The sequence below is a fragment of the Entelurus aequoreus genome, linkage group LG03 (genome assembly GCF_033978785.1).
Source record: "Entelurus aequoreus isolate RoL-2023_Sb linkage group LG03, RoL_Eaeq_v1.1, whole genome shotgun sequence".
NCBI lineage: Eukaryota > Metazoa > Chordata > Actinopteri > Syngnathiformes > Syngnathidae > Entelurus > Entelurus aequoreus.
Genome location: NC_084733.1, coordinates 63,263,915 through 63,283,475, shown reverse-complemented (window position 1 = coordinate 63,283,475; position 19,561 = coordinate 63,263,915). Strand labels below are relative to the sequence as shown.

General features: G+C 39.7%; 1 protein-coding gene across 1 annotated transcript in view; it reads right to left on the bottom strand.

Moving 5' to 3' along the window:
* LOC133646712 (eukaryotic translation initiation factor 2-alpha kinase 3-like) overlaps positions 1-19,561 on the bottom strand; it is an 84,976-nt gene that overhangs the window by 49,857 nt on the left and 15,558 nt on the right. The window lies entirely within an intron of this gene.

The following is a 19,561-nucleotide window of genomic DNA, read 5'->3' as shown; positions in this document are numbered from 1 at the left end:
GCGGCTTATATACTGAGGCGTTCCATAGTATGAAAAAGATGGTACTTTTAAATACGGTTTGCTTTGTGTCATAAGAAATGCACGCCATGATGTAAATGGTAAATGGTTGTACTTGTATAGCGCTTTTCTACCCCTTTTTAAGGAGCCCAAAGCGCTTTAACAGTATTTCCACATTCACCCATTCACACACACATTCACACACTGATGGCGGGAGCTGCCATGCAAGGCGCTAACCAGGACCCATCAGGAGCAAGGGTGAAGTGTCTTGCCCAAGGACACAACGGACGTGACTAGGATGGTAGAAGGTGGGGATTGAACCAGTAACCCTCAGCTTGCTGGCACGGCCACTCTCCCAACTTCGCCACGCCGTCCCCCCATGTAACAGTCATGTTTCATGGTCTCCGTTTAAGTCTGCACTGATTTTAAAGATAATGAACATCAGTGTACACCTGATATATCACTGTTTTGACGTACATAGGCATTTTTTTGCCACTAAGTCAGCTGTGGCTGCTTTTCGGGCCTGGGATTGGACAAAATGTGTTTGACAACTGATGAATGTGCTTCAGTGTGGACAGAGATTGTTTGGAAACTACACTTAAGTGGTTGAAAATAGGCACAGGTACCAAATTTGGTCCTTTATAGGTATTGACTGAATCCTGTCGGTAGTACAGAGTACCGATACACGTAAACTCAACGATACATTTGTGGCACATCCAGTTGCAGACTCGGCACCAGCTCAGGAACTTGGCAAGCAAACGGGCGTATTCATAACGGACTGCCTTTAAGTAATGTTGCATATGCCAACAAAACACATATGCCTGATAGAAAGCGATCAAAAATAAGGTTCCACTTTTCAAAAAGCACTAGCTTGACGCTAACTTACATTGGTTATACCATATACATGCTACTGATGAGCATTATATAACACACCTCCAAATTTGGGAATCAAAACTACAACTATGATGCATGTTTCAAACAGCTATAAGTACAATACTTACAGTATAAACACATTGTAGGGCTCTAAATACAATACTTACAGTATAAACATATTGTAGGGCTCAACACTGGACATTCAACTCAATGGCAAATAATATTTCCCCACGACGGCAACAAATCTACAACAAACTAAAATGAATGCATACTTGCAAATGAGACGGAGAAGTGTATGAAAACTAAATACTGTATAACAAGTGTACAGGACAGTTATTAGCAGCTCAGTGTAGTATTTTCCATTCATTCATATACTTGTGACAGCCCAGTAACACATTTGTTACTGGATACTTTCAAACACACTTCTGCCTTGGAGACGTATCTGTAAATAGTAGTATGCAACTGTAATAATTTGATTCTCATTCATTAGACTGCAATATTGGACATACACTATTTGATTTCCTATTATGCAGCTCATTTTTATTTGACAGTTATTGAAATATCTTGTGTGACATCATGCAAAAAAGTCCACTTTATTTGTTTTAAACTATTGTAGTGGCGTTCTGTACAAAAAGTGCACTTTAATTTAGTGTTGTTTTGATATGGCATCTTAGTGACATCATGCATAAAAGTGCACTAATAGCTGGTTTTAAAATGTATCTGACAATCTTGCACTGTTTTGAAATTACATGAATGTTTGTGGGCAGCACGGTGGCAGAGGGGTTAGTGCGTCTGCCTCACAATACGAAGGTCCTGGGTAGTCGTGAGATCAATCCCGGCCTCGGGATCTTTCTGTGTGGAGTTTGCATGTTCTCCCCGTGACTGTGTGGGTTCCCTCCGGGTACTCCGGCTTCCTCCCACCTCCAAAGACATGCACCTGGGGATAGGTTGATTAGCAACACTAAATTGGCCCTAGTGTGTGAATGTGAGTGTGAATGTTGTCTGTCTATCTGTGTTGGCCCTGCGATGAGGTGGCGACTTGTCCAGGGTGTACCCCGCCTTCCGCCCGATTGTAGCTGAGATAGGCTCCAGCGCCCCCCGCGACCCCGAAGGGAATAAGCGTTAGAAAATGGATGGATGGATGAATGTTTGTGCCACTGCTTAATAACTGTTTAATAAATACAGTTTTGCTAAATTGACTTAGTTGTGATTTCCCTCTCTGCATGAAAGTTTAAAATGAGCATATATTAATGCAGTATGAACAAGAATGTTTTAATGTAGACACATAGAATCATCATACTGGTGTGATTATATGCATCAAGTGTTAATTCAAGGCTAAGGCAAAATATCGATATATATATCGTGTATCGTGACATGGCCTAAAAATATCGAGCTATTAATAAAAGGCCATATCGCCCAGCCCTACTCACAACCTACCGATCTCAGGGCGGACACTCTAACCACTAGGCCACTGAGTAGGTAAAACAGTTACAGATAACTGAGGCTCTTTCAAATTATCTCAGTTTACATTTGAAAGCATTTAAGGATACATATTCAGTCTCTTTGTAAGATGTTCCAAGCACAAGGAGCTGCATAGAAAAAAGCTTTTTTCCCCAGCTCAGTGCAAGGAAAAGGGACAGAAAGCAACAGCTTTTGGGTCTCAGTGCATAGGAGTTCGTATTTCTCTGTGAAATAATGTACAAATAGGCAATAGTCCCAGAAGTACAAAATACAGGAAAAACATGCACTCTCCAAAAAAACTTAACACAAATAAAGAGGTGCATGGCAAAAAGTGTACCTAAAGAAAAAGTTTAACAGGAAGTGATGCGCTTAAATAGTCACAGCTGTGGTCAATCAATTGACATAACAATAAATCAAGAACAACTTCAAAAATGAAAGTGCACACATAATAGACAAAATGGAAAATTGTACAAAATAAATCAAAGACTCAGTACAGTATCATAGGAAAATAAATAAAGCAATACAAAAATGTGTGGGCAACCATTATAATATAAGGAGACATAGCTCATCAACACAGTGAAAAATAAAGCCCAAGAATAGCTATAGCTCCCTCTCTATATAATATAATACTAATAAAGTACCAAAATGAAGCACCAACCTGAAGCCCAACATCAAGACATCTATATGAAATACATGATATGCATATAGAAAACTTCATGGAAAACCATTATAGAAAACATCCCAAAAGCAACTCCTCGTTCATCCCTTTAGGGTACTCCGTTTGCAACATGTGTATCCAAAATGCTTCACGTTGCAGAATTTTTTTTTCTCTATCTGCCCTTCTTCAAAGGTTTCACTTCTTCCAAACCCTGAGACCTCAATGAACATATATCGGGTCCAGCACTATTATAGTGTCTTGCTACAGACAATTTTATATGACAAATCTTAATGCTACTTTTATGTCCTGAAATGTGAATTTTGAGCTCTCTCTTAGTCCCAGAAGAGCCTTGTAAATAAAAGTGTACCACTGACACTGTCTCCTAGTGGACAGAGAAGGCCATCCCACCCCAGATTACAAGTCACAGTGGTGTGTCATGGCTCCAGTTTGTGATGAACCTCAAAGAAGCATGGTCAACACAGTCCACCATCTGAAGACAGGAATGAGTAGCATTCATATAAAAAAAGATGCCTCCGTCCCCAACCGATGGTTGCACTCCTTGAACATAGTGGTCTTGACATTTGGCAACTCTCATCTTGTTGGTAGGCAGGACTTTGCAGCCCTTCAGGGACGAGGAGATCACAGATGGCGGCAGTGTGAGTGCACATATTGCAACTTTCCACAGGCCATTACTGACATGAAAAAAACAGGCTCATTTACATTTAAACTCTCAAATAAATGCTTAACACCAAGACGACGCCAAGTGTTTTCGTCTGGTAACTGCAGGCGGAAACGGAATGAATGGAGGCGTCGGCCCCACCCTTTTTGCCGCACTGCTTCTTGTCAGTCAAGCATGGAGCTGCGTGGACGGCCTATTGATTGGAACGAGGCTGGCAGCGATGCTTTCAGGTCTATTCAACACCTCCCACTGAGGAGGGTCAATTGTAGTTGTTGTAGGTCACAAATGTTTAAGCATATGTTAACAATAGTAGCTTCAGAGAACAAATTCATGTATTTATGCTCACAATAACTTTAGAAGTTAAACTAGTACAAAATTGCCTGTATGCCCGAATAAGCTGTCGATGGGCGTTGTCTCAAGCGCACACCAGAAACCTTTGACAACTAAATGATTTAAAAAAAGGGTTGCAATATTTTGGCCTACAATTCCGAACTGTTTTTTTTTGGCTTTGTCTAAACCTAACCTTAAGACATTTTAATAAAGCTTAACTTAAAAAATGTGTATGTTTAAAAAGGTATTAAATGTGTGAAATGTAATTAAATGTGTCTCGTGTGTCACAAAACAAAAGCTCACTTAAGTAAATAATGCATTGTGTCATTATTTAAAACGTACAAAAAAAATGTACTACCTACATACCACATTGAAATATGTGGCAGTACATATTAAAGGCCATGGTGGGCCACATTGAACATTGCACGATGTGACGGACAATATTACATGATGTGATTGAACACATTGAATGACATGGCGGGAAACATTACATGATGTGATAGACCACAATGAATCATGGCGGGCAACATTACATGAAGTGAAGGACAACATTGAATGACATGGCGAGTAAAATTACATGATGTAACGGACAACAATAAATGATGTGAACAACCACATTGAATGACATAGCGGGGCAACATTACATGATGTGATAGACCACATTGAATGACATGGTGGGCAAAATTACATGATCTGACAGGCAACATTACATGATGTGATAGACCACATTGAATGACATGGCGGGGAACATTACATGATAAGATAGACCACATTGAATGACATGGCGGGCAACATTACATGATGTGATAGACCACATTGAATGACATAGCGGGCAACATTACATTATGTGATAGACCACATTGAATGACATGGCGGGCAACATTACATGATGTGACGGACAACATTACATGATGTGATAGATCACATTGAATGACATGGTGGGCAACATTACATGAAGTGACAGACAACATCAAATGATGGGGTAGACCACTCTGAATGACATGGCGGGCAACATTACATGATGTGACCGACAACATTAAATGATGTGATAGACCACATTGAATTATATGGAGGGCAACATTTAAAGAGAAACTGCACTTTTTGGGGAATGTTACCTATCGTTCACAATCATTATGAAAAACAAGACGATGGATGGATTTTTTTGTGTGCATTCTAAATATTAAAAACAAATGAAAGTCCGCTAACAGAAGGGCCAGTGGGAGGTCCTCTATTCCGCCCATCAAATCAAATAAATAACCATTCATAAAGTGCCAACAATACTCCATTTACATTTGTGACATGAATATATAATAATGCTAACGCAGACAAACTATTTACAGCGGTGACGTGATAACTTCCGTGTCTCTCCACATTTACATCATCGAGTGGTCAGCTGCTTTCTCGCTTCCCTGCTCCTTGGAAGCTTATTGTAGATCACAAATCATGCCTCTCACCTGGAAAGTAGATGGCTGAGGATATAATCCGAAAAGTTAGGACACTTTGACAGCCATTTGTGACCGAGAACGACAAAAAGAGCCCCGACCCCCTTTTCTTCGCGAAAATTATGAGTAATTTTGTTATTTTTATTTATTTATTTGACAGGGACAGTACAATTAAACATTGCTACCCATAGGTAACCAATGTAAAATACATAACCCATATTGATTTGCAAATCCTTTTCAACCTATATTTAATTGAATAGACTGCAAAGACAAGATACTTAACGTTCTAACTGGAAAACTTTGGGTTTTTTGCAAATAGTAGCTCATTTGGAATTTGATGCCTATGTTTTTTTTTGGCAAATATGAGCTAATTTGGAATTTGATGCCTGGAACATGTTTCAAAAAAGCTGGCACGAGTGGCAAAAAAGACTTATTTGAAACATCCCACAGGTGAACAGGCTAATTGGGAACAGGTGGGTGCCATGATTGGGTATAAAAGCAGCTTCCATGAAATGCTCAGTCATTCACAAACAAGGATGGGGTGAGTGTCATCACTTTGTGAACAAATGCATGAGCAAATTGTCCAACAGTTTAAGAACAACATTTCTCAACCAGCTATTGCAGGAATTTAGGGATTTCACCATCTACGGTCCGTAATATCATCAAAAGGTTCAGAGAATCTGGAGAAATCACTGCAAGGCCGAAAACCAACATTGAATGCCCGTGACCTTTGATCCCTCAGGCGGTACTGCCTCAAAAAGTGACATCAGGATATCACCACATGGGCTCAGCAACACTTAAAAAAAATACTGTCAGTAACTACAGTTGGTCGCTACATCTGTAAGTGCAAGTTAAAACTCCACTATGCAAAGCCAAAGCCATTTATCAACAACACTCAAACGACGCCGGCTTTGCTGGGCTCGAGCTCATCTAAGATGGACTGATGCAAAGTGTAAAAGTGTTCTGTGGTCGGACGAGTCCACATTTCAAATTATTTTTGGAAACTGTGGATGTCGTGTCCTCCGGAACAAAGAGGAAAAGAACCATCCGGATTTGTATAGGCGCAAAGTTCAAAAGCCAGCATCTGTGATGGTATGGGGGTGTATTAGTGCCCAGGGCATGGGTAACTTACACATCTGTGAAGGCACCATAAATGCTGAAAGGTATATACAGGTTTTGGAGCAACATATGTTGCCATCCAAGTAAAGTTATCATGGACGCCCCTGTTTATTTCAGCAAGACAATACCAAGCCATGTGTTACAAGAGCGTGGCTTCATAGTAAATGGGGGGGGGGGGGGGGGGGTACTAGACTGACCTGCCTGTAGTCCAGACCTGTCTCCCATTGAAAATGTGTGGTGCATTATGAAGCCTAAAATACCACAACGGAGACCCCGAACTGTTGAACAACTTGAGCTGTACATCAAGCAAGAATGGGAAAAAAATTCCACCTGAAAAGCTTCAAAAATTGGTCTCCTCAGTTCCCAAACGTTTACTGAGTGTTGTTAAAAGGAAAGGCCATGTAACACCAGTGTTTCCCACACATTCATTTATTTGTGGCGGCCCGCCACGAAAGAATTACGTCCGCCACAAATAAAATTTAAAAAATTATTATTATTATTATTTTTTTGGTCCTGTCCAGCTTTTCAGGCAAATCATTCAGTTGATGTAAATGCCCATATAGGCTGTTCAAATTTACTTTACAAAAGAGAAGAAGTGTAGGATACTTCTCTTGTTGCCTTATTTGTATTTGACGACTACTGTTTTCTGTTTATTTGTTACTGACTGTGGAAGGGCACCTCTGCCTCTGTTTCACTTTATGTTGCTGGTAAATAATATGGTTGTAGTAGTAGGCTAAAGTTAAATTATTTAGTATGCACTAATTAAAGGGGCAGAGCTTTAAGAGACATTTTAGCTTTTATATTTTATAAGATATATTTTTTGTAAGAACCACAATTAATAAATATATTTCAGTGAATAACTTATTGTTCAAATCTGTATATAAATATGTACATAAAGTGTTGTAATTATATTTTAAAATGGATGGATGGACGTTTAAAACAAAACTGTTATTATTCATTAGTAAGTATACATTTTTTGAGCCTTTTTAGAGAAAATCATATAGTAAATTATGCAAATTACTTGATGATGTCATGGTGACCACGCCCATAGACACGCCCCCACCGCCACAGGTATCTTGGCAGTTTATGGGAAACACTGAACACAGTGGTAAAAATACCCCTTGGCCAACTTTTTTGCAATGTGTTGCTGCCATTAAATTCTAAGTTAATGATTATTTGCAACAAAAAAAAACGTTTCTCAGATCCAACATTAAATATCTTGTCTTTGCAGTCTATTCAATTGAATATAAATTTAAAAGGATTTGCGAATCATTGTATTCTGTTTTATTTACGAATTACACAACGTGCCAACTTCACTGGTTTTGGGGTTTGTACATAGGAATTCTAGCCACAGGCTATTTTGCAACCCTCGTCCCTGGTTAGGCTTTTAAAGAAAAGTTGAGAAAAATGAAAATCACATGCAAAAAGATTAAGACAAGTACAAATAAAAATACATTAAAATAATTGGCCTCATTTGTCCATATTACACCCAGTTTTAGTGCTCTCACTTCTGATTTTCCATTTTTCAGCTTGTGGAGAAAAGTTTAATGTCCGACAGTGACTTTAACTCCAGTGGCAAAGAGTTACACAGATGTGAGGCCTTCACTGAGAACGCAGACTGACCCAGAGTGGTCTGGCACATTTTCACTCTACAGGTCCCACCGACTGCAGCTCCAGTCTGCACACCTTCACTACTGTATCTTTGTCTTTCTTTACACATCACATTAGGGGCTAATCCATTAAAGGCCTACTGAAACCCACTACTACCGACCACGCAGTCTGATAGTTTATATATCAATGATGAAATCTTAACATTGCAACACATGCCAATACGGCCGGGTTAACTTATAAAGTGCAATTTTAAATTTCCCGCGAAACTTCCGGTTGAAAACGTCTATGTATGATGACGTTTGCGCGTGACGTCGATGGTTGAAACGGAAGTATTCGGACACATTGTATCTCAATACAAACAGCTCTGTTTTCATCACAAAATTCCACAGTATTCTGGACATCTGTGTTGGTGAATCTTTCGCAATTTGTTTAATGAACAATGGAGACTGCAAAGAAGAAAGCTGTAGGTGGGATCAGTGTATTAGTGGCTGGCTGCAGCAACACAACCAGGAGGACTTTGACTTGGATAACAGATGCGCTATCCGACGCTAGCCGCCGACCGCATCGATGATCGGGTGAAGTCCTTCGTCGCGCCGTCGATCGCTGGAACGCAGGTGAGCACGGGTGTTGATAAGCAGATGAGGGTTGGCGTAGGTGGAGCGCTAATGTTTTTATCATAGCTCTGACGAGGTCCCGTAGCTAAGTTAGCTTCAATGGCGTCGTTAGCAACAGCATTGCTAGGCTTTGACAGGCGGCACAGCATTAACCGTGTAGTTACAGGTCCAGTGTTTGGTTCGGTGTCTCCTGATAGTAGTACTGTTGATCTTCGGTCTATCCTTCCAGTCAGGGGCTTATTTCTTTTGTTTCTAACTGCATTTAAGCACAATGCTATCACGTTAGCTCCGTAGCTAAAGTGCTTCACCGATGTATTGTCGTGGAGATAAAAGTCACTGTTAATGTCCATTTCGCGTTCTCTAATCTCATTTTCAAGAGGATATAGTATCGGAGGTGGTTTAAAATACAAATCCGTGATCCACAATAGAAAAAGGAGAAAGTGTGGAATCCAATGAGCCCTTTTACCTAAGTTACGGTCAGTGCGAAAAAAGATACGTCCTGCACTGCACTCTAGTCCTTTACTCTCACGTTCCTCATCCACAAATCTCTCATCCTCGCTCAAATTAATGGGGTAATCGTCGCTTTCTCGGTCCGAATCGCTCTCGCTACTGGTGTAAACAATGGGGAAATGTGAGGAGCCTTTCAACCTGCGACGTCAAGCTACTTCCGGTACAGGCAAGGCTTTTTTTAATCAGCGACCAAAAGTTGCGAACTTTATCGTCGATGTTCTCTACTAAATCCTTCCAGCAAAAATATGGCAATATCGCGAAATGATCAAGTATGACACATAGAATGAATCTGCTATCCCCGTTTAAATTTAAAAAAATCATTTCAGTAGGCCTTTAAGACACTTAAAAATAGCTTTTAAAAATGAGAAGTTTATAAAATGATCAAAACTCATGTTATATTTTTGGGTAATATGGCAGTGGCAGACCATGGCACGATAAGACATATGGGATAAAATCATTGCATGTATGTAAACTTGTGTAGCTTGAACAGATAAACAAGGTCTAATACTCCTGAAACAGTTTATATTTATTTTTATAGTCTTAGTAATTTTTATGATATGGCCGTCAAATTTTAGCTTAAGTCCAAAATAACACCCAATATTCTGTGTGGAGTGAGCATGTTCGCCCCATGACTGCATGGGTTCCCTCCGGGTACTCCAGCTTCCTCCCACCTCCAAAGACATGCACCTGGGGATAGGTTGATTGGCAACACTAAATTGTCCCTAGTGTGTGAATGTGAGTGTGAATATTGTCTGTCTCTGTGTTGGCCCTGCGATGAGATGGCGACTTGTCCAGGGTGTACTCCGCCTTCCGCCCGTGTGCAGCTAGGATAGGTTCCAGCACTCCCCGCGACCCGTAAGGGACAAGCGGTAGAAAATGGATGAATGGATATTTAAATTCCTTTACCTGCTCTATTTCTTTTTGTTCAATGTTGACCTGACTTTCATTTAATGATTGTTTCTTCAACGAAATTCAGGTCATCATTGAACTTGAATTTCATTTAATGATTGTTTCTACGGGCAGCACGGTGGAACAGGGGTTAGTGCGTCTGCCTCACAATACGAAGGTATTGAGTAGTCGTGAGTTCAATCCCGGCCTCGGGATCTTTCTGTGTGGAGTTTGCATGTTCTCCCCATGACTGCGTGGGTTCCCTCTGGGTACTCCGGCTTCCTCCCACCTCCAAAAACATGCACCTGGAGATAGGTTGATTGGCAACACTAAATTGGCCCTAGTGTGTGAATGTGAGTGTGAATGTTGTCTGTCTATCTGTGTTGGCCCTGCGATGAGGTGGCGACTTGTCCAGGGTGTACCCCGCCTTCCGCCCGATTGTAGCTGAGATAGGCTCCAGCGCCCCCCGTGACCCCGAAGGGAATAAGCGGAAGAAAATGGATGGATGGATTGTTTTTTCAAAGAGAAACACATTGAGACTGTTTTGTTATACTTTAGGGTTAAACAGTTATTTTGAAGCCATGTTGCTATTTCAGCAAGCTGTCTGTTTAATATCTCTGAAGCCTGTTGAGGGGTGTCGGCTGCCACATCCACTACCGTTCAAAAGTTTGGGGTCACATTGAAATGTCCTTATTTTTGAAGGAAAAGCACTGTACTTTTCAATGAAGATAACTTTAAACTAGTCTTAACTTTAAAGAAATACACTCTATACATTGCTAATGTGGTAAATGACTATTCTAGCTGCAAATGTCTGGTTTTTGGTGCTATATCTACATAGGTGTATAGAGGCCCATTTCCAGCAACTATCACTCCAGTGTTCTAATGGTACAATGTGTTTGCTCATTGGCTCAGAAGGCTAATTGATGATTAGAAAACCCTTGTGCAATCATGTTCACACATCTGAAAACAGTTTAGCTCGTTACAGAAGCTACAAAACTGACCTTCCTTTGAGCAGATTGAGTTTCTGGAGCATCACATTTGTGGGGTCAATTAAACGCTCAAAATGGCCAGAAAAAGAGAACTTTCATCTGAAACTCGACAGTCTATTCTTGTTCTTAGAAATGAAGGCTATTCCACAAAATTGTTTGGGTAACCCCAAACTTTTGAACGGTAGTGTAAATTATTATATCATCTGAATACATTTGGCATATAGTATTTGTGCAAATATTGGGGAGGTCATTTATATATATACACTGAAAAGTAGGGATGATGTTTGATAAGAAATTATCGAGTTCGAGCCTATTATCGAATCCTCTTATCGAACCGATTCCTTATCGATTCTCTTATCGAGTCCAGATAGGTTGTTGTATATGGAAAAAAACACAATATTTGGTTTAACAAAAGCACACTTTTATTATATAAGAAAAAAATAAAATCTAATAAATAAATAAATATTGACTGTTACCCCCCTAAAAAAAAAAAAAAAAAAAAAAATACATTGACTGTTGTTATCCAAAGTATATTAAATGGGATTTTTCAGAAAAACAAATATATACAGTAACACAAAAACAAGCTGTCTCTGTGATCACTACTGAAAATAATACAGCTCTCCAAAAAGTGCACTTCTGCTGCTATTTGACATAACTGTTTGTTATGATGCTTTGACATTTTTGCACTTTATTTCTTTATTGAAAGAAAATTCTATGAAGAGAAAAGTTCTTTGCAAACGTGGTTACAATGCTAAAAAATGAAAAGTTAAAGCTAAAAAAAGAAATACACTTTATTGAGTTAAAATCTTTCTTTATAGGGGGAAAGATGTGATGTTATGAGCTAGGGAATATAACAACTACACTACCCAGCATGCAACGGGAGTGACGAGCATGCGCGGTAGCCCCGAAAAGTGTTGTTGCATGTCGTCACCCGTGAAAGTAAACGTCAAGAACTCAGCCAACACGCCGCGTCTGCATTATTTATAATTAGACAGACAACACATATACAGTGTGATTTTGTTTTGTTTACAAGGAAAGAAAAACAAAAGTTAAAAAAGGGAAATGCGTTGTATATATATGTATGTGCTGCGGTTGTTTTAAGAACGTTGTGACAGCTGCCGTAAAGGAGGTGCGTTGCTAGCCTGGTTGCTATGTTTCCGGTTGGTCGTAAAAGTGTTCGTCATGTGTTTGTACCCTGCTCAAATCTCTCAGTAAAGTTATTCATTGGATTATACCTTTTGTTTTGAACTTTATTATTCCATTGTTTTTCCTGCTTTCCCTATCTGCGCCTAATGACTGAGCTACGTGACGTAAATTCTTGTGATGTCTCAAGGGGCATTTCTTGTCGGGATGGGATTCGTTCCGAGGGATTCGAATAAAGAACCAACTCTTTTTCTTTACTATAGTGGTCTCGATAACGGGTACCGGTTCTCAAAAAGGGATTCGAGTCCGAGGACTCGGTTCTTTTCTTATCGAACAACCGGGAAAACTGGTTTCGAGTATCATCCCTACTGAAAAGCAGCGGGCCCAAAACAGATCATTGTGGCACACCCAAATCACAACTTTATTACGTCTGATTTTACACCATTTATTTGAACACATTGTTGTCGCAATTCAAGATATGATTTAAACCAATTTACAGTTTGTTTTCATACATTACATTTTTTTAATTTTGTCATCAAAACTGTGATTTACAGTGTCGAAAGCTGTGTTTTAGTAACATATTTAATGTGTGACTCAAACGGGAGAGTTGGGTCGAAAATAATACCCAGATTCTTTACCGAGTCGCCTTGTGTAATTGTTTGGTTGTCAAATGTTAAGGTGGTATTATTAAACAAATGTCGGTGTCTAGCAGAACCGATAATCAGCATTTCCGTTTTCTTGGCGTTGAGTTGCAAAAAGTTAGCGGACATCCATTGTTTAATTTCATTAAAACACGCCTCCAGCTGACTACAATCCGGCGTGTTGGTCAGCTTTAGGGGCATGTAGACTTGGGTGTCATCAGCATAACAGTGAAAGCTGAAACCATTGTAAGCAGACTTCCGATTACATTTATTTAATATTTAGAATGCATTAAAAAGATTCCATCTGTCCTCATGTGATTGTGAACAATAGGCAAAATTTAAAAAAAAAAGTGCAGTTCCACTTTAAATAACATGGCAGGCCTGATCTGGCCCCTGGGCCTCGGGTTTGACACCTGTGCAGTAAAGGATGCATTGTAGGAGCATCAGTCCATGAGGAGAAATAATGGTATTGAACACCTTTTAGCCATCAAGGAGAGGAAGCATGTTCGCTTGTTGACAAAAGCAGCAGGGATTATTCCAAATCAATATTAGGAAGTTCTGTCTTGAGAGAGCAACAACTTGCTAGTGTCCAAAAGGCAAACACGGTCTTTCTGCACCATCAAAGCCCAGATGATCTCCACAAATCTGCTCCTGGCAGTATCAGGAGTGCTAGCAAAAAAAATACATTGTTTTTGGTCGCTCAGCTACCAATAAAAAAAAAGGGAGAGAAAAAAGAACTACGCTCTTCCTATTGGCTCTCTGACCCTGCCAAAAATATTGGCGCTGATTGGTTGTTGCTAAGCAGTCGCCTGTGTGAGAGGGCGTCGGCTTAGGGGCCACGCCCACTTCAAGTCACGCTGAGAAGGAAGAAGTCGGCGCAGGGAGCACAGAGTACAAGTTGAGAGATGGAGATGAAAAAAGATGGGAGGGTGGCGTGATGGTAACGGAGTAAACAAGCGGTGTCAGAGCGGAGCCAAACAAAAGAAGACGACTGAACCAGAAAAGCCCCCAAAGCAGCGTTTACAAATGCAGGCACTTTATTTTCTTGTCGCCACAGGGACAGACCAGCCGAAGAAGACGTGGGAAGGCAGGGATGAGGAGTGGGGGGGGCCAGACGGCGGGCTCGTTAGCGTAACGCCGTCAACGTGTCATAATAGTGGCGAGCACATCTTCAATCACATAGCACATGCCCGAGAAGGGAGCCAATTAGCCTCGCTCTCACCACTCCTTGGAGACACACACACACACGCACATGCACACGCACACGCACAGAGGTGTTCAAGTGAGCTGTAAACACACTCCATTGAAAGAAACAAGCAAGATGTTTACACACGGTCTCTAAGGTGTCCACGGGCCCAACCAATCGCAGTCGTCTGCCACTTTCCAGGCATCCAACAGAGCCTGTGTTGTTCCCCGCGCTCGGCCAATGGGCAGGCTGCTATGTACACCACCGGCCAATGGCGGCGCAGGGCTGCCTGTAACCATGCGACAGCGAGCGGCGGCCGAGATGCAACAAAAATACGAGCGCATGGGGAGCACGTGGCGGGGAGAAAGTTATGGATGCAGCGCTCAGCCGGCCGCACCCAGCATCAAAGAATCACATAATCACAATATCACAAAATCACAGTATCACAAAATCACGGTATCACAGAATCACAGTATTACAATATCAATCAGGTAGCGTTGCACAAACTCACCTGCATTTGCTTCTTTAAAAAGTAACAAAAACAGAGACTGCACAAAGACAATCAACCTAGGAGGCAAAAGGGGTCATAAATCCCATGGTGCATTGCAGATTTATAAAAAGCGTCTGGAGTAACATCAGCGTTATAAATGTCCTTATATTGTTCTAAAATGGTTTCGAAAATTATGTTTTATGATATACTTCAATACAATATAAAATCTCTTAAATAAAAAATCATATTAAAACTATATTGTTTTAAACATTAGGAAAATATTTTGGAAACTCTTGTAATAAGTTGAAATAATTGTCCTTAGAATGTTTTTGCTTGAATGTAAAAGATAATCTTGTTATGACTTAAAAAGTATTTCCTAATAAACTACAGAATGTCTCTTATGTCTGGACACAAAGGAAAGTTAAGTGATGTGCAGATCGATACCGCCAATACCAGATCGTCATGCTCTAATGTCGATTCTCAGATCAAAATATCGATGCTTTTCATACTTTAGTTTAAGGGGTCCAAACTTTTTCCACAAAAGTTGTAGTATGCGGGGGCTAATTTGATATTTTGTTTTTTATTTAAAAACTGCTAAAAACCCATGTGTCAGCTTTGTATTAGTATAAGTAAATTGTTAATTATAACATTTCAGCTTTTTCTCAGTATATACTGATTTTTAAAAAACGTTTTCTTACATTTTACTGTCATTTTTGTCCCCCAATGTAAGAGTAGAATAAAAATATCATTGTGTAACTGCATAACCTAGTGGCAGAAATTCTGCCTGTAAGAAAATAGTCATGTTCAATTACACATTTAACAGTGTATATAATGGTTAATGTGATTTTTCCTTTTTTTTTTTTTTTTAATGTCCTGCCCAGCTTCTCGGGCAAATCATATAGCAGATGTAGATGCCCATATCGGCTGTTCAGATTTACTTTACAAAAGAGAAGTGTAGGATACTTCTCTTGTTGCCTTACTTGTATTTTGACTTTATTAAATGTATTTATATTATCATTTGGTGCAGCCGGGCCGGAGCAGGAGGGGATAGAAAGAGAGAAAAAGGAAGACAGAGGGGGGAATTGTGGGGACAAGAGGAGGATTAGACAGAGAGACAAAAACAACAACAGCAAACAACAACAACAACAGAGCAACATCAGCAAATACGACATGTACAAATATGATGGTAAAAGTAATAGCAAATAAGCAGTTAGCGAAAATAAAAATAAAAAAATACAGAAATGACAATGAGCATTATTACACTAAAAATGGAGCAATATGAATACCAATAGAAATAGTGCTATTGATAATAAACAATACCAATACTTTACCTTTTTATCAACAATACAATTGTTCAAATGCAACAGTACATATACGTAATGATAACTTGAGATACGAAAAAATGCAGAAAAATGGAGGGGAAAAAAGAGAAGCAACCTACATTAACCTTGTAGATTGTTATAGTAACAATAGGTTAAGCTTTGTCAGTGTGCCATGTGTTATACCCAGTTTACCCTAGGGCAACAACGTTAATATATGTTTGATGAAACGTGATTATGTGCATGAGTGTATGTGTGCATATGTACTTGTATATGTACAGTATGTGTATATGTGTGCTTGTACAGTGAATGTATATGTACAGTATGTGTATACAGTATGTGTGTTTGAACAGTGAATGTATATATACAGTATGTGTATATGTGTGTTTGTACAGTGAATGTATATGTACAGTATATGCATGTGTGTGTTTGTACAGTGAATGTATATGTACAGTATGTGTATACAGTATGTGTGTTTGAACAGTGAATGTATATATACAGTATGTGTATATGTGTGTTTGTACAGTGAATGTATATGTACAGTATATGCATGTGTGTGTTTGTACAGTGAATGTATATGTGTAGTATGTGTATGTGTGTGTTTGTACAGTGAGTGTATATGTACAGTATGTGTATATGTATGTTTTTACAGTGAATGTATATGTACAGTATGTGTATACAGTATGTTTGTATAATGAATGTGCGTGTGGATGTACGAACTTTGAGTGTGTAAATATGTACTGTATTTATTTGTATATGTATGTGGGAGCGTAGGTACCTATGTATGTCTGTATGTATGTGTGTGAGTATATGTGAATTTGCATGTACAATACATTTGACTCCCAGTGTGTGCGGGAGCCAGAGTACGGCCCCAGCCTCCCAGAGAGCCCATCCCACAAACAGTAGGTGTGGTGCCCAGGGAACCAGGGGCCACCGCCCCCACGCAGCCAAGCCGGACAGCGACAGGAACCCCAGAGCCTGGCCCACCGCGCCGCCCACAAGGGTCAGCAGCAGGCCGCAGACAGACGCACCCGGCAGAGGACAAGGCACGAGAAAAGCAGGGGGCAGCCAGACCCCAAGCCAGCGAGAGACCACACCCCACACGGACAGAAAGGCGGGACGCCCCGCCCGAGGGGCCTAATGTGATTTATCAAATTATTTCAAATTGTTTTTTTACTAACCAACTAAAGTGAAGTGAAGTGAATTATATTTATATAGCGCTTTTCTCTAGTGACTCAAAGCGCTTTACATAGTGAAACCCAATATCTAAGTTACATTTAAACCAGTGTGGGTGGCACTGGGAGCAGGTGGGTAAAGTGTCTTGCCCAAGGACACAACGGCAGTAACTAGGGTGGCGGAAGCGGGGATCGAACCTGCAACCCTTAAGTTGCTGGCACGGCCGCTCTACCAACCGAGCTATACCTTTATATATATAAAGTTTAGTTTGTTTGTAATCCAAACAAACTAAACTTTGTTTGGATTACATTTTTATTTTATTTTGAGGACTTTTAACATTTTAGATCAGGGGAGTCTAAACTTTTTTCTACCAAGGGCCACATACTGAACAGTTTTTTTAAAAATGCTAAAAAAAATAATATATATATATTTTTTTTTCTTTTAGCATTTATATATATATATATATATATATATATTTTTTTTTTTTAATTAAATTTTTAGCATTTTTTAAAAAAACTGTTCAGTATGTGGCCCTTGGTAGAAAAAAAAAAGTAGACTCCCCTGATCTAAAATATTAGAAGTTCTCAAAATAAAATAAAAATGTAATCCAAACAAAATTTAGTTGGTTAATAAAAAAACAAAATGAAATAATTTGAAAAATTACATCAACCATCATATACACTGTCAAATGTGTAACTGAACATTACTATTTTCTTACAGGCAGAATTTCTGACACTATGTTATGCAGTTACACAATCATATTTTTACTCTATTCTTAAATTGGGGGGTAAAAAGACAGTGAAAATGTAAAAAAACATTTAAAAAAAATCTGTATTATCATTATTATCAGTTTAAACATTTTCAGCTTTTCCCCCCCCATTACATTCCAATTTTTTGCTCTTTTTTCTTACATTTTTACTGTTGTTTTTTAAGAGATATGTTGTTATATGGAAACACACAACTTCGTATCGATATTGGATGGGTATCGCCGATACCAGCCTGAATTGTACAGGTATCGGATCAGTGGTATTGCACATCACAAGTGGAGTTAAGAATCCTGCCTTCTTAAAAGGAAGCAATAAAGAGCATTAGGTCTGATACAATCACACACACTTGTAGTTAAAATCTACCAGACATTGCTTTGTCTGAAAAGGACTCCAGAAGACCACCTCTTATCCAGCAGGGTCACTGCAGAGGGAAGGGTGTGGTTTTTAGGTAGAAAACAGTCTCTCTCCCTCCTTGCGGAAGTCTTCATCCCATGCCTGCTCACACGTGGTCAAATCCAAACTGCGTGGCGCCACACTCTTGGCTGCTGATTGGCTGAGCCGTGGCCCGGTGCCTGGATGCAATTGGTTGTTGCTAAGCAGTGAGGGGAGTGAAAACAAGACAGCGTGGTCCTCCTCGCTACCGGCTAACTCCTTGTTTTTCTTCCCCAACACTCTTCACTCCCTCCCTCTCTTGAGAGAATCCCACCTTTTTTTTTGCCTTTGCCCCACCCAGATTGCTGCAGTGCAGCGGGATGTGTCCTGCTGACTTGTCAAACTAGCCCCTGACCTCATAAATCCACTTTGAGGCATTGATAGCAACTTTTGAAACATGCGAGGCCAGCTTTGAGTCAGGAAGTGAACAACTGCCAACAAAATATCTGACAGAAGAGTTTAAAAGCAGGGGTGCCCAAGGGCCAAATTTGGTCCACTGAAATGATTTGTTTGGCCCGCCAAAGGGTGGCAACTTTATCATTGACATTTAGGTTATTTGGGTGTTCACACTTAAAATCAGAGTCATCACCAATATCCTATATTAATATTGGGTAAGGATTAGGGTTGGGTATCGTTTGAATTCGAATGATTCCGATTCCGATTCTTTGTTTCGATTCCAATTCCTGACGGTTCTCGATTACGATTCTTTTAAGAGGCAGGGTCAAAAAAAAGTTTAGGATATTTTAAATGAGCTCGCTAACCTACAGTCTTTCTAAATGAAATAGTCTGACATTCTCCATCAATTTTAATTCTATTAACTTTTTATGAACTTTACTATAAATTCCTCACAGGGCTGTTTTCAACTAGAATATAAATATCAAATCTATGAACTTGAATATAAATATTATAAATTATGAATACATTTTCCCAGGGGTACACTTTCCTCAAGAGAGCTTTATTTTTGAAAACCTCATGAAAACACATTTACACACAAGTGTATGATGCTGCAGGAAACCTCATGAAAACACATTTACACACAAGTGTATAATGCTGCAGGAAACCTCATGAAAACACATTTACACACAAGTGTATGATGCTGCAGGAAACCTCATGAAAACACATTTACACACACAAGTGTATGATGCTGCAGGTACTTAAAAATGTTACCGTGCTCCCACTGATGGGCTAACCTGGTGCAGAAAAGCAAATAAACAATAAGAAACAACTTGCAAAACC